This window comes from Trichosurus vulpecula, chromosome 2 (genome assembly GCF_011100635.1).
Source record: "Trichosurus vulpecula isolate mTriVul1 chromosome 2, mTriVul1.pri, whole genome shotgun sequence".
Classification (NCBI taxonomy): domain Eukaryota; kingdom Metazoa; phylum Chordata; class Mammalia; order Diprotodontia; family Phalangeridae; genus Trichosurus; species Trichosurus vulpecula.
In genome coordinates this window covers 257,021,520-257,033,765 of record NC_050574.1, presented here as the reverse complement: position 1 = coordinate 257,033,765, position 12,246 = coordinate 257,021,520, and positions in this window count along the sequence as shown.

Sequence of the window (12,246 nt, the reverse complement as noted above, 5' to 3'; positions counted from 1 at the left end):
AAGGAAACCATGATTTTCACCATTGTCTTGAAGGATGTCCTGCACTAATCTTATAGATAGTGAGGCTTTCCAGACACTTCTTTTTGTAGGTAACAGGGTGCTTATCATATCAAGCCCCAGGATATCATAATGCCTCTTCAGTCAGATCAAAGATAACTAGACCCAGTGCTTTATCAATTGTACTACCTATCTACCTGTTCTGGTGTAGAGAGGGCATGGCACACTGAAGAGTGCTATATTTGGAGTCAGGAAGCCTTGAGTTTAACTATTATCATGAAACAGACTAGCTGTGTTACCAGCACAAGTCATTTGCCCAGAACGAACCCATGCCACCTCTCTAAGACATATATACTAAGTAATAGGTTGCAATTAGCACCAATGCAGTACAAAATTATATTCAACATATTAAGAGTGCCGTTGTATGCCTGCTAACCTCAAAATACCACAATCTCCAAAACTTCAGAATTGCAGGTGATCCAACCAACTCTCTCTCTCAGAGAAGCAGTAAGGAGACTGAGAGATAACTGTTAGGTTATGTCATTAATTGTCCTTTTCCAGTATGTAACTTTTCCTCTATGGGGAATGTCTTAATAACAACCGGAGAAGCTTTCATAATGCCAAAAATCCTGTGCAAAGACAGCAATTTCTCTTTTCTGACAGGTGACAAAGGCAGGGCCCACAAGATTCCAGATTCACCCCTTATTTTCAGAGCCCTCAGTGAAGAGAGCTTATGTTTCTAAGAAGACAATTGGTGTGGCTGAGAGGCATGATACTCCCCAACAACGTAGCAAGAGAGTGTGCTAATAAAAAGTGAAACAAGTCAGCTTTATTGAGAAGAGATACAAAATGAAGGATTAAGCATGCATACTGGGCAATTCATTAGGGTCCTGAATGAAGTTAGATGCTCCCTCCTACCTTATGGGGCATCCCCTTCCAAACCTGTGAGGTTGAATTGGTTTTTATACATCTCTTATCTGGTTCTTTCAGGGCCAGGTATTGGGGGAATGGAGAAGGGGAGAATCTTGGGCAATCAGTGGCTAGTTCAAACTGAGCTTTGTGACAAAAGTGTTTTGGAGCTGTCACTACTGGTCTTCCTCTGACACAAAGTAGGTGGGGTGAGTCAGCTCAAACCCACTGGTGAGAGCCTATTGTTAAATTTTCAGCGTAAGCATTTATATCTAAGAAAAACTACAAATCAGGCTTGAGTTATTGTCTTGTTGATTATCTAGATTGAAGAAAGCAATAGGGAAAATATTAACACAAATTAAATTGTAAAATGTGTTGTATATACAGTTTTTTTTTTGAGAACCAGTTTTTAAATTTACCAGCCCTTGGTGAGCCAGCTTCCCTATCAGGGTGTGTTGTTTTTTTTTTCCAAACTACCCCTGGCATTAAGGTTTAGCTGGTCAAAGGGGCCATTGTATTCCTTAAAGCAAGTAGTTAGTTTATGATAACCACATATCTTATCTTCAGCCTAGGGGCCAGTGTCTGACTGGGTCAGCTGTGAACTTTCTATCTCCATCTCCAACCCAAGAAGTATATGCTCTGTAGGGGTAAAAGGACAAAACAACTGGATTAGGAGTACAGTAACCTGAGTTTTAGTCCTGGTTCTGCTATCAACTAACCATATTCTTTGGACAAGGCTCTAATCATCTTCAAGTCTCTGCTTTCTCATGTATAAAGTGAAACTGTTGGGTTAATGATCTCTAAGATCTTTTTGAGCTCTAAGAGTCTGAGTATCTGTAATCCAACCAAAATTACCTTGAAAGCCAGCAGTATAGGCTATTGAAAGTAGTCAGGAAAACAATTTGTCCTTCTCTTTATAAACTACAAGTAGTTTAGTTTATAGTTCAGTTGCCCCTTTCCTGGCCCCCACCTCCACTGAGCTAAATAAAGCCAACATCTATTTTCCTCTTCATGTATATATGTAATGCTCCTGACATTAATAGAAGTTATGTTCACAAAAAAGAGGTAGCATCTTTATGCAGATGAGACCATGAACATATATTTAAACTCAGAGAAGTTATGCCTATGTTCAAATGCAAATGAATGCCCAATAAACCATAGGCTAAAATGACTTGAGTGAGACAAAGGCAAAAACATGCCTTTCAAGGTTTTCCTTCTAGTGGGTTTAATTCCAAAGATCTCTTTAAAAACAGAATCAAAAATGTTCTGAAAGCAAATAAGAAAGGCTAAGAGAACATAATCAAATATTCAGAGTCAGTGTTCTGGAACAAGGTAAGCACTTGGAGGGATACATTTACAAAGGAATGAGTGGGAGGAGTGCACACAAATCCCATTAACAAATAATGAGAATTTTACACTGTGTTCTAAAATGGTGTCCTAAAATACAGAAGGGACAGGTACATTCATTTCTGGTTCCTGGTAATCAATCAACAACCTTTTAGGGAGGGCTAATAAATCCAAATACCCTTCTTTACCCTCTGATGTTTAACGAACTGCTTTATGCACACTTAAATCTTTCTTTTCTCAAATTTAAATTAAAGCTTCCCTCTACACAGGCCTGGCAATACAGAACACACATTCCTTTCCAAGAGTCACAAAGCCCTGCTCAGTATCATAGAGAGCTCTATCTTTGCTCACCACATGCCAGTTGCAGCTCCTTCTTGTTCAGTAAAAGGAAGAAAATAATAAAAACCATCCATTCGGTTTGGGAACGTACAAAAGAGCAGTACCTGTTAGTAATAAGAAATCACAGCGTGTCCAGACACAAACAACTTGTGACCTGACTAGTGGGAAGAAAATATATTTTACCACAAAAGATGTCATGTGTAGTTTCAGAAAATAAACAGCCAAAGAAAACTAACACTACAGGATATGGATTTGTTATTGTTATTGTCATCCCTGCATTACAATATGGCTTCCTAGACTAATTTGCTATTATGAGAAAGAGCGAGGGAGGGAGGGAGAGAGAGAGAGACAGACAGACAGATGGAGGGAGGGAGGGAGAGAGAGAGAGAGAGAGAGAGAGAGAGAGAGAGGGAGAGAGAGAGGGAGAGAGAGAGAATTTTCAGCATGTCACCTTTCATTAAAATTGTGTTTGAGTTTTTGTTATTTGCAGTTGCTCATCTGTTAAATTAGAAGTTTTAATTCTTCACAGTTTGTCACCTTTTTAATTCTGGTCGTTTGACATGCACTTTTCTCTAAAGTGGAGGAAAGTTGAAAATGAATTTTAAAAGCAAATTAACAGTAATGGAGGCAGCTAAATAAAACTGTTGTGTTTCTTTCCATGCTGTGTGTCTCAGTGTGTGTGAGTGTGTGCGCGCACGTGCACGCTCATGCATGCTTTGCAGGATGAACCATAGGAGAGCTTCTTTTAGACCTCTAGAATATCAGCAGATGTAATGAGATGTTAGTATTTCAGTGGTCTTTCACCTGCCCCTTCCTCTCCTCCAAAATATATCCATGTCTTGGTGCCAGACATCAGTGACTTGGATACTGAACAAGAGACATAAATATTTAGCAGGATCATGGCTTAAGGAAACAAGATTCAGAAGTTCTCAGATGAATTGTAGAGCCTTTTACTATCATAAACATGTTTTATTGTTATTTTAGATTTGTTTATCTGAAAGGTCAGTTCCCCTCATATGAATTTTGAAGTCTTCTACTCCAGTTCAAAAAAGCCACTTTGTAAATAGGCCATCTGCAGTCTAGTCTTTTAAACCGAATATAGTGTTTCACAGTTCCAAACATACCAAAGTATTCTTTTGGCAGTTGAGCAAATCTGGTTTGGATGTCATTGAATAAGTCCTTATGTGACTTCAAGAGCTGTATGTTTTTAAGATCTTATTGAGCAGATTACTTTTGTCACTATGCTAGTAAGAACAAAATATTTTGGGTGAAGCAAAAGAGGGCACAGGTAGTGTTTTATTCAGTGCTTAGGCGATGCTACTTTTTCTCTCCTTGGAGCAGAAGTTCCTAATTTATGGCCCATGACCATGCTCCCCCCGCCCCCCCCCCCCCCCCCCCCCCGCAAAGGACTTAAGGATAGATTGAAGAGGATCTATGACTTTGGATGGAAAAAAAAATCTTTACTTTCACTAACCTCTAACAAAATTCATCATTTCCTTCAATTATGAATTTTAAAAAAATTCTGAGAAGGAATCTGTGACACATACAAAGTCACTTACCCTTGCCCTCGAGGCTAGCACGGTGCCTTACATCTTGCAGTTAATCAATAAATACTTGATGAATTGAATTGGTTCCACCATGCCAGGGCCCTAGAGAATAAGTAGACTGCTAAGTTGATGCAATCAGCCTTCAGCACTTCTGCCAAGGGCTTTAACTAGTCAGCAGCATACTTAAGGGAATAAGAACATGCTGGAGGAGCTGAGTGTGTGGTGAGAGATAGACTACTTGAAATACAGAAGAGTTGATAAGCTATGGCTGCAGCGGTGTTTGAAAACTAGGTGTTCCTCCACATAGTAACTCTGGCACTCCCCTCTCATATGTACAGTCCCTAGAATAACTATCCAAAGTTTAAGGTATTCTGTTGGTTCATATTTACTCATAATAATAATTCATGAGTCTTCATTAATTTCTTTTTTTTAGTCAGAAAATACAAATAGTTCATTGCAAAAGTATTAATTGAAATAGTATGATAAAAAAAGTGCAATATATTTCCTTCATAAACTTAGAGCAAGGGTATAATTTTTCCAAAATACATATATTTGATCATCAAGGAGAGTGAGTAGGCATAGAAATCTAACATGAAGGGCCTTATATGGGGAATATGTGTGGAGGCACTAATTATAACACCTCAATATCTATTGATGACATCATCAGCCTCCTTTCACTTAACCTGGTCCTTGCTGGGTATGACATCTCTGCTGAGCTAGTCACTCTGTGGGATCACTGGATGTATTCTTTGCTAAGTCTATTATTTCCTAGACGCGTTACTGTTGTCTGCTGGTTTCATGGTTTCTTCTGTAACATTCATCTCTGCTAGCTCAGTCCACTCAGCTGCAGTCTGCTAAGGTAGAGTGGCTTAAATCTCTCCCTTGTAAGGGCAGGTTGATAACTCTTTAGTAGTAGTCACCATAATCAATTTTTTAAAAAGCTGGGCAGAGAACCCTCAGCCTAAGATTAGGACTTTTCTTTTCCAGCTCAAAGTCTAGGCTGGAGATTTAAGCCTTCTGATAAAGAGATAACCACCTAGATTGACAATCTGGCACATGCAATGCTTTGGCCCTTATTAACTCTGACCATGGGCCACTTTACCTATCTGAGTCTCAGTTTCCCCATCTACATGTACTATCCATCCATAAGAGTCATTCAATCTCTCATCCACCAAGTATTTATTGAATGCTTATTTTGTTCCAGGCACTGTGATAAGCATAGGACATGCAAAGAAAAAAGTGAAATAAATAGTTCCTGTCTTCAGATAGGCAGATGATATGTACTTACAGAAGTTTATATGTAATGTATGCAAAACAAATATAAGAAAATTTTGAAAGGGGGGCCACTAATAGCAGCTGGGGGAATCAGTAAAGGCTTCATTTAAAAGGTGGCTCCTGAGCTGAGTCTTATAAAAAATCAAGGATTCCAAGAAGCACAGGTGAGGAGGTCAACATTACAAACAAGGGGGACAGCTGGTATATAAGATGCAGCATGATTGGTGCATACAAGACATGGCAAGGAGAGCAATATGTAATAAAACAGGTAAGATAGAAAAGTGCCAGCTTGTGAAGAGTTTTAAATGTCAAATAGAGAAGTTTATATTTGATCTGAGAGGTAGTAGGGAACTACTTGAGTTTATCTAGTAAAGAGATTGTGTGTGTGTGTGTGTGTGTGTGTGTGTGTGTGTGTGTGTTGGACTGAGAGAGGGAGAGAGAGGGAAGGAGGAAGGAAGGGAGAAACATTGAACCTGTGTTTTAGGAAAACAGCTTGGTGATTAGAAGAAAGATAGATTGTAGTGGGGAAAGGTTTGAGGTAGGTTATTGCAGTAGTCCAGGCAACAGATGAAGAGAGTAGAGGCTGTGTGAGTGGAAAGGAAGAGACACGTGGAAGATGCTGTGGAGGCAGAAATGATACGATTTTGCAATTGACTGGATATTTAGAGAGGGGAGGATGAGGAATTGAGGATGATACTCAGCTTATGAATCTTAGTGATTGGAAGGATGTTGTTACCCTCGACAATAACTGGGAAGTTTAAAAGAGAAGTTTTGTGAACATACTGAGTTTGAGATGCCTATACGACAGTCAGTTGGAAATGTCTGGTAGGTAGCTCTTGATGTGGGACTGGAGCTCAGGAGAATGAGGAAAGTATTTTGTAAGCCATACAGGACCAAATAAATATGAATAACAATTATTGCTATACATCACTAACTTTATTAAGAAATTTTGAATCAAAATGACTTGTTGAAAAATGTACTACTTTTAAAATATATATATCAATTAAAGAAATAAAGAAGAATATGCTAACTAGCTTAGTCATAGGCTTCTGTCAATTAATAGATCATTGATTATCTTTTTACAACCAGAAAACAAACTTAACAAAGAAATCAGGTCAAGAATGTAAAAGGTAAGAATATAAATTATTAGCTTCCTCATTAGCAAAAACAAAATAATAATACCTACCATTTATATAATGCTTTATTTAAGTTTGCAAGTGTTTTACAAATATTGCCTCTTTGTATCCTCAATAATCTTGGGTGGCAGGTGCTATTTTAACCCCCATCTTATAGGTGAGGAAACTGAAGCAGACAGAGGTTAAAGGATTTATCCAGGGTTACACAGCTAATAAGGCTCCAAGGCCACCTATGTGCTTAGGTCATCTTGACTCCAGCTCCAGTGCTATATCAAGCTGCCTAGCATTATAATATCTTACATTAGAATCGTGCTATTCTATATCTTTATGTTATATGCTTAATGGAAGACTTCTGGGTTAAAAGTTATGGATATTTTAGTCACTTTCTTAGAATAATTCCAAATTGTTTTATAAAATGGTTGAACCAATTCAGAGCTTATTGGTGTGCCTATGTTTCCAAGAGCTCTCCAACACTGACTATACACATATTTTGTAATTTTCACTTATTTCCTATGTTTGAGGTAAAACCTCAGAGCTGTTTTGATTTGCATTTGCTATTATTGGTATTAATGACTTGAAGTAATATTTGATATTGTTATTTATAGTTTGCAATTTTGAGACAATTATTTGTTGGACATTCATCTATTGTGAAATGTTTCTTGGTCTTATTTATTTGTTTTAGATTCCTGTGTATCTTGGATATCAGACATGAATTAGAGATATTGAAAGCAAAAATTTTCTCCAATTGAGAACGACTTCTTTTATTCTAGTAAAACTGATTTTGTTCAAGTTGGTTTTTCAACTTCAAATATATCTACTTTATCTTTTGTGAATCATTTCATCTATTTTTTTGGTTAAGAAATGGCCTCTTATCCATAACTGTGAGAGGTAGTTGATTTGACATACATGTGTATGTATTTATGTATATACATACATCCATATATGTATACATAGACATGCATACATACATGTTCACATTCCCATATATATATACATATACCATATATGCCCACATATGTTATACTGTGAACTTTGATATTTAAGTCATATATTCATTTTGAAGTACTTGTGATTTTGTCAGTTCCAACAATACTTTGTAAATAAAAATTTTTGTCTCTATAATAAAAAGAATCATGCTATTCATCAAACTTCAGTGTTATGTGTATATTCTGACTTTTTTTTTACTGGCTGTGGGATCTCATTGGTGTAGGGAGCTCCTAATGATGAACTCTTTGTACCACTGAAAATTAACTTACTCTTTGAAAACTGAAGTCTTCAAGAATTCTGTTGGATCCTGATAGGTTAAGTGATTAGATGAGGTCACACAGCCCTTCATCAGATGCAGGCTATATTCATACATCATTATATTATATACTCTAGTTTATGTTGTTATTATGTAAATACTAGGAAACTTTTGAAACCAAGAAGGGCTGTTGTAAGGTTAAGTCTCTTCTAGAAAAGTGAAAGTAGAGTTAAGCTTATTCCCCAAAATACTTCCCCCTGATATACATGTGTAAGCAACAGCAATAGTTTTCTGCTCGAATTACTTGTGACTCAATTCTCCACTTCATTTTACTAGTATAAATGTGGCCTCAGTACAAAATATCCCCCTTATTGTACTCTTTATAGCTCCTCTTTCAAAAAAAAGAGGTGACTACATTGCAGCATAGTCTCATTAGTTCTTACTCTATTCTTGAAAAAATAGCTGGCACATATCTCTATTTTATAGGTAGAGGAAACAAAAAACACTGAAAGATTCATAATGAAGCAGTAGCATGGTTGCAAATAAATCTCATGTTTCCTTCTGAGGAGCTGTAGCCAGCCATATCATTAATAGTACCTTTTGGGGCTAGAATTCAGCAGCTCTGAACTATGGGACATTCCAAAATTTATCTTTAAAGATAAATAAACAGTAACCTTCAACCCTTAAAATATGTGGTAACATGCCTATTGGAAAACCATCCAGAGATCTGTTTGGCTGTAAGGCTGTAAGATGGTGCAGCAGATAGCTGGTATATGAATTAGGGCAAGTACCTAGGGTAAGGCTAATGTTAAAAGAGCGATGGAAAGATTCCAGGAAAAGCAGTGTCAATAGTAAGGTATAGAGGCAGAGGTCTTTGTACTACTGAGTTGGGAGGAACCTTTACATAGATACCACACAGTAGCCATATAGTTCCCTGTAGGGGATGAATTGCTGTAATGACATCTGAAATTAATTTGAGAGCTTTTATCCTGAAGGCTTATCCATTTGGCTCTACTCTCCCTTAAGAACCTTGGGTTTTTTTTTTGTTTTTGTTTTTAATGGGGCTCAAACTTTTTGCCAGACAATTTCTGTGGATCCTGGAAATAATAAAGCCCCTTGGGTTTTTTTTTTCCTTTTACATTACAAGGGAGAGATCTGTTTTCTAATCAGACTGGTTACTACATTGGGAAATACATATCTTCCAAGTGTAAATCAGCATTGTTGGTTTTAGTCTCCTGCTCATTCTCAGTTTGTTTTCTAGTAGTCCTGACTCTTTGGGGTCAGGAACATTAATACTTCAACCCTATCAAACAAAGAGAGTATTAGGATATATTGACTACCTACATAGATAAGGTAGAGGTCATGATTATGGTATTAATGAGATGGTTGGAGGAGATGTCCTCCAAGGTACCTTTAGGCTGTAAATCTATACTCCTATGATGGGTATAATCATTTAGCCTAACTTCATCCATTTATAGATGTGGAACCTGGGGCTCACAGAGGTGACATGACTAATTAAATCTCATAGTTAGTTACTAAAGCAGAAACTGGAATGCAATTCTCCTGACTTCTCATTCAGTGATCCACCTTTTTTTGCACCAGAGTGGCTCTCCATAAACATTCCTTATATGGAAATGAATTGCATCTGCCCATTATGGATCTGAGAGAATATAGAAGATAGAGGTTGTGCGTGGAAAAAAAACTTTGATCACTTCTGCTCTTCCCATCAAAAATCTTTTCTGTAAGTTCTTACCTATTAGCTCTCTGCAAATCTTTCCAGCAACTTGCTGATTATCTTCTATTTGAAAAAGAGATTTTTGGAGGGCTGTTGCTAGGGTAAACTGTCTTAAGATCAGCATGTCCTCAATGATCATCCTAATCTAACTTTGAACTGAAGTCTTTGTCCACCGTGCCTCACAGGATTGATAAGTTACTGGGACTCCTGAGAATCTGCCCTGCCTTTGTTCATTCAATCAATCACTTCAGTGTTCTTTGAAGTTCCCAGCTGCCTTCTGTTGGTAAAAGAATAGTAGACAGATGCAGTTAATTCATTAACCAGCTGATTCTTCAATTCTCTCCTTAAAACCCTGCAATCATAAGAAGATTTTGCGAGATCCCCTGTCTTAATATAGTTTGAGTGAGGTTCAAGATTCCAAGCTATAGTATAAAAAAGGGGGAAGAGTACTGCAAGAACTTACAAGATTGGAGTCAGAGAGAAAGTAAAACAAGCCAGCTTTATTGGGGTGGGGAGGATACTCAGAAAACAAGGGGTTAGTCAGGGATGGTGCAAGCAGGTCAGGTCTAATGGGATACCTAATGTAATAGAGAATCCCAGCCTGGTGCGTTTTTATAGGTTCTTTTCTGGATCAGACATTGGGAGGAAGGAGCAGGTAACCTGAACTTGGTATGCAGGTTAAGGTGGGGGGACTGGTATTGATTAATGAGGAGGGGATGTAGTAGATGCCTGGGGAATTGGCAAATTGATCGATAGTCATACTCTGGGGTGTGGTGCTGATGGAGATGGGACCTGAAACCCCAAAAGGAAAAGACCATGTCTTTGGGATCTGGACCCCAAAAAGGAAAAGCCCCTGGACTTTCCCACATGGTCTAGGTCCATGCAGCAATCAGGCCTTCCCAGTTAATTGACTGCTTTTTCATTGTATGCACCTGGCCCCACCCTAAACCACCACTCCCTTAATTCCATCTAGACCCTTTCTCTGTTCCCACTGCCTTCTGTGTAAAAGATTCATTTTGCCTCCATTAAAGTGCCCAGATTCCTTAAGAGTCTGGCCAATGTGGCAGATTTTTAGAATCTCACCCACCCTGACCGGTGTTCTAATAAACCTTGCATTTGGCTGAAAGAAGGCTTGGGTTGAACTCACTTGAGGCAGGACCCATGTGTTGCTATTTCAGGGTCCCAGCACCCCTAAACCTCAACAGTGTGGTGCCAGCAGGGAGAAGGGGCTTTTGATCATTACCATAGACCTTACTTTGGCTGGGTGATTCTGAAGATTTGGACTTCCCTGGGGCTTTTTCCTTCAACGGGTTGGGGACCTCACTTAGGTCCTAATAACCCCCTAGGTATTCTGGGATTGTACTCTTGATCCTAGGGTCTGGCTCAATGTGCTGCTCTCTATCCAACTTTCCTTCTACCTGGGGACTGGAGGGTTTTGCTCCATGGTTCTCCCTATTGGTAGTCACTTCCACCATTTTTGGTCTATTTCTGGGTTCTCACTTGCAAAGTTCATAGGAATGCAGTTTTCCAACTTCTCTCCTGCCCTGTAAGCTTTGAAATAAGCATACAACCCAATGTAACTTTTCTAAGCCAAACATTATGTGCTTATTACCACAAATGTCTACTGGAAAGTATAGATGTTGAGGTTTAGGGGTGCTGGAACCCTGAAATAGCAATGCATCGGTCCTGCCTGAATGAATTTGGCCCAAGCCTTCTTTCAGCCAAAGGAAAACAAGGTTTATTAAAGCTACACCACATTGGTCAGACTCTTAAGGAATCTGAACATTTGTATTACAAATACAAGCAGGCTAGACTGAATCTGAACACTTTCACAGAAACAAGATGGATCTTATAAACAAAAAGACTTTGGAGGAGGGATCTGAGGTTGGCCAAGAAGTCTTGGCATTAATGGAGGAGGGGTCTAGGAAGGATCTTGATGGGAGTGGCCAGTAGGCTGGGGTGACTAGAGGTTGGATGCCAGGAACCAAGAGCATGGGATTTAGACAGGATCCAGGGTGGGAAGTAGCTGGATGCAATTCAGACTATGAAGGCCTGGGCTAGGTTAAGGGTAACAGATAATTGGACATAGCCATAATGAAAGGCTAGTCAAGTGGATTATAGTTCAGGTGACCCAGATCAAGTGGGGAAATTCAAGGAGAGTTCAAGGAGGTTTCCAGAGCTGTTACCCTGTCATAGAGGAGTTAAAAAGAATGTAGAAAAGGAAAAATTTACAAAGTTATAGAGAAGGCTAAAAATCTAAACTCTGTTCTTTCACTCAAATTCAAGAGCAAAGACTAGTTTTCTTGTACTAAAAATTATACTCTTTCCCAAACAATGGGTTATCTACTTAAGCACAATACTCAAAATGGCTCTTTTCCATCTCCCAATAAAATTCCAGGTTGTCAGTCTCCATATTGAGCACCCTCCAGCTAACAAGGGAACTTGATTTCAAATCATGTACACAGATCACCAAAGAAAGCCAAGTGTGTATGTTTTGATCAAGCATGACAGTGTTCCTGGTAAATTGAAATTCAGCAAGGTTTTTTTTTTGTTTTGTTTTCTTCTTGGATAGGAAACAGTCTGGTACTGTGGAAAGAGTACGGATTCAAGAGTTAGAGAACTTGGATTCAAATCCTGCCTCTGGTGCTTATTATCCATGTAACCTTGGGCAAGTCGCTTAGCTAGGCCTCCTAGTCTTGATCTGTAAAATTATGTTGT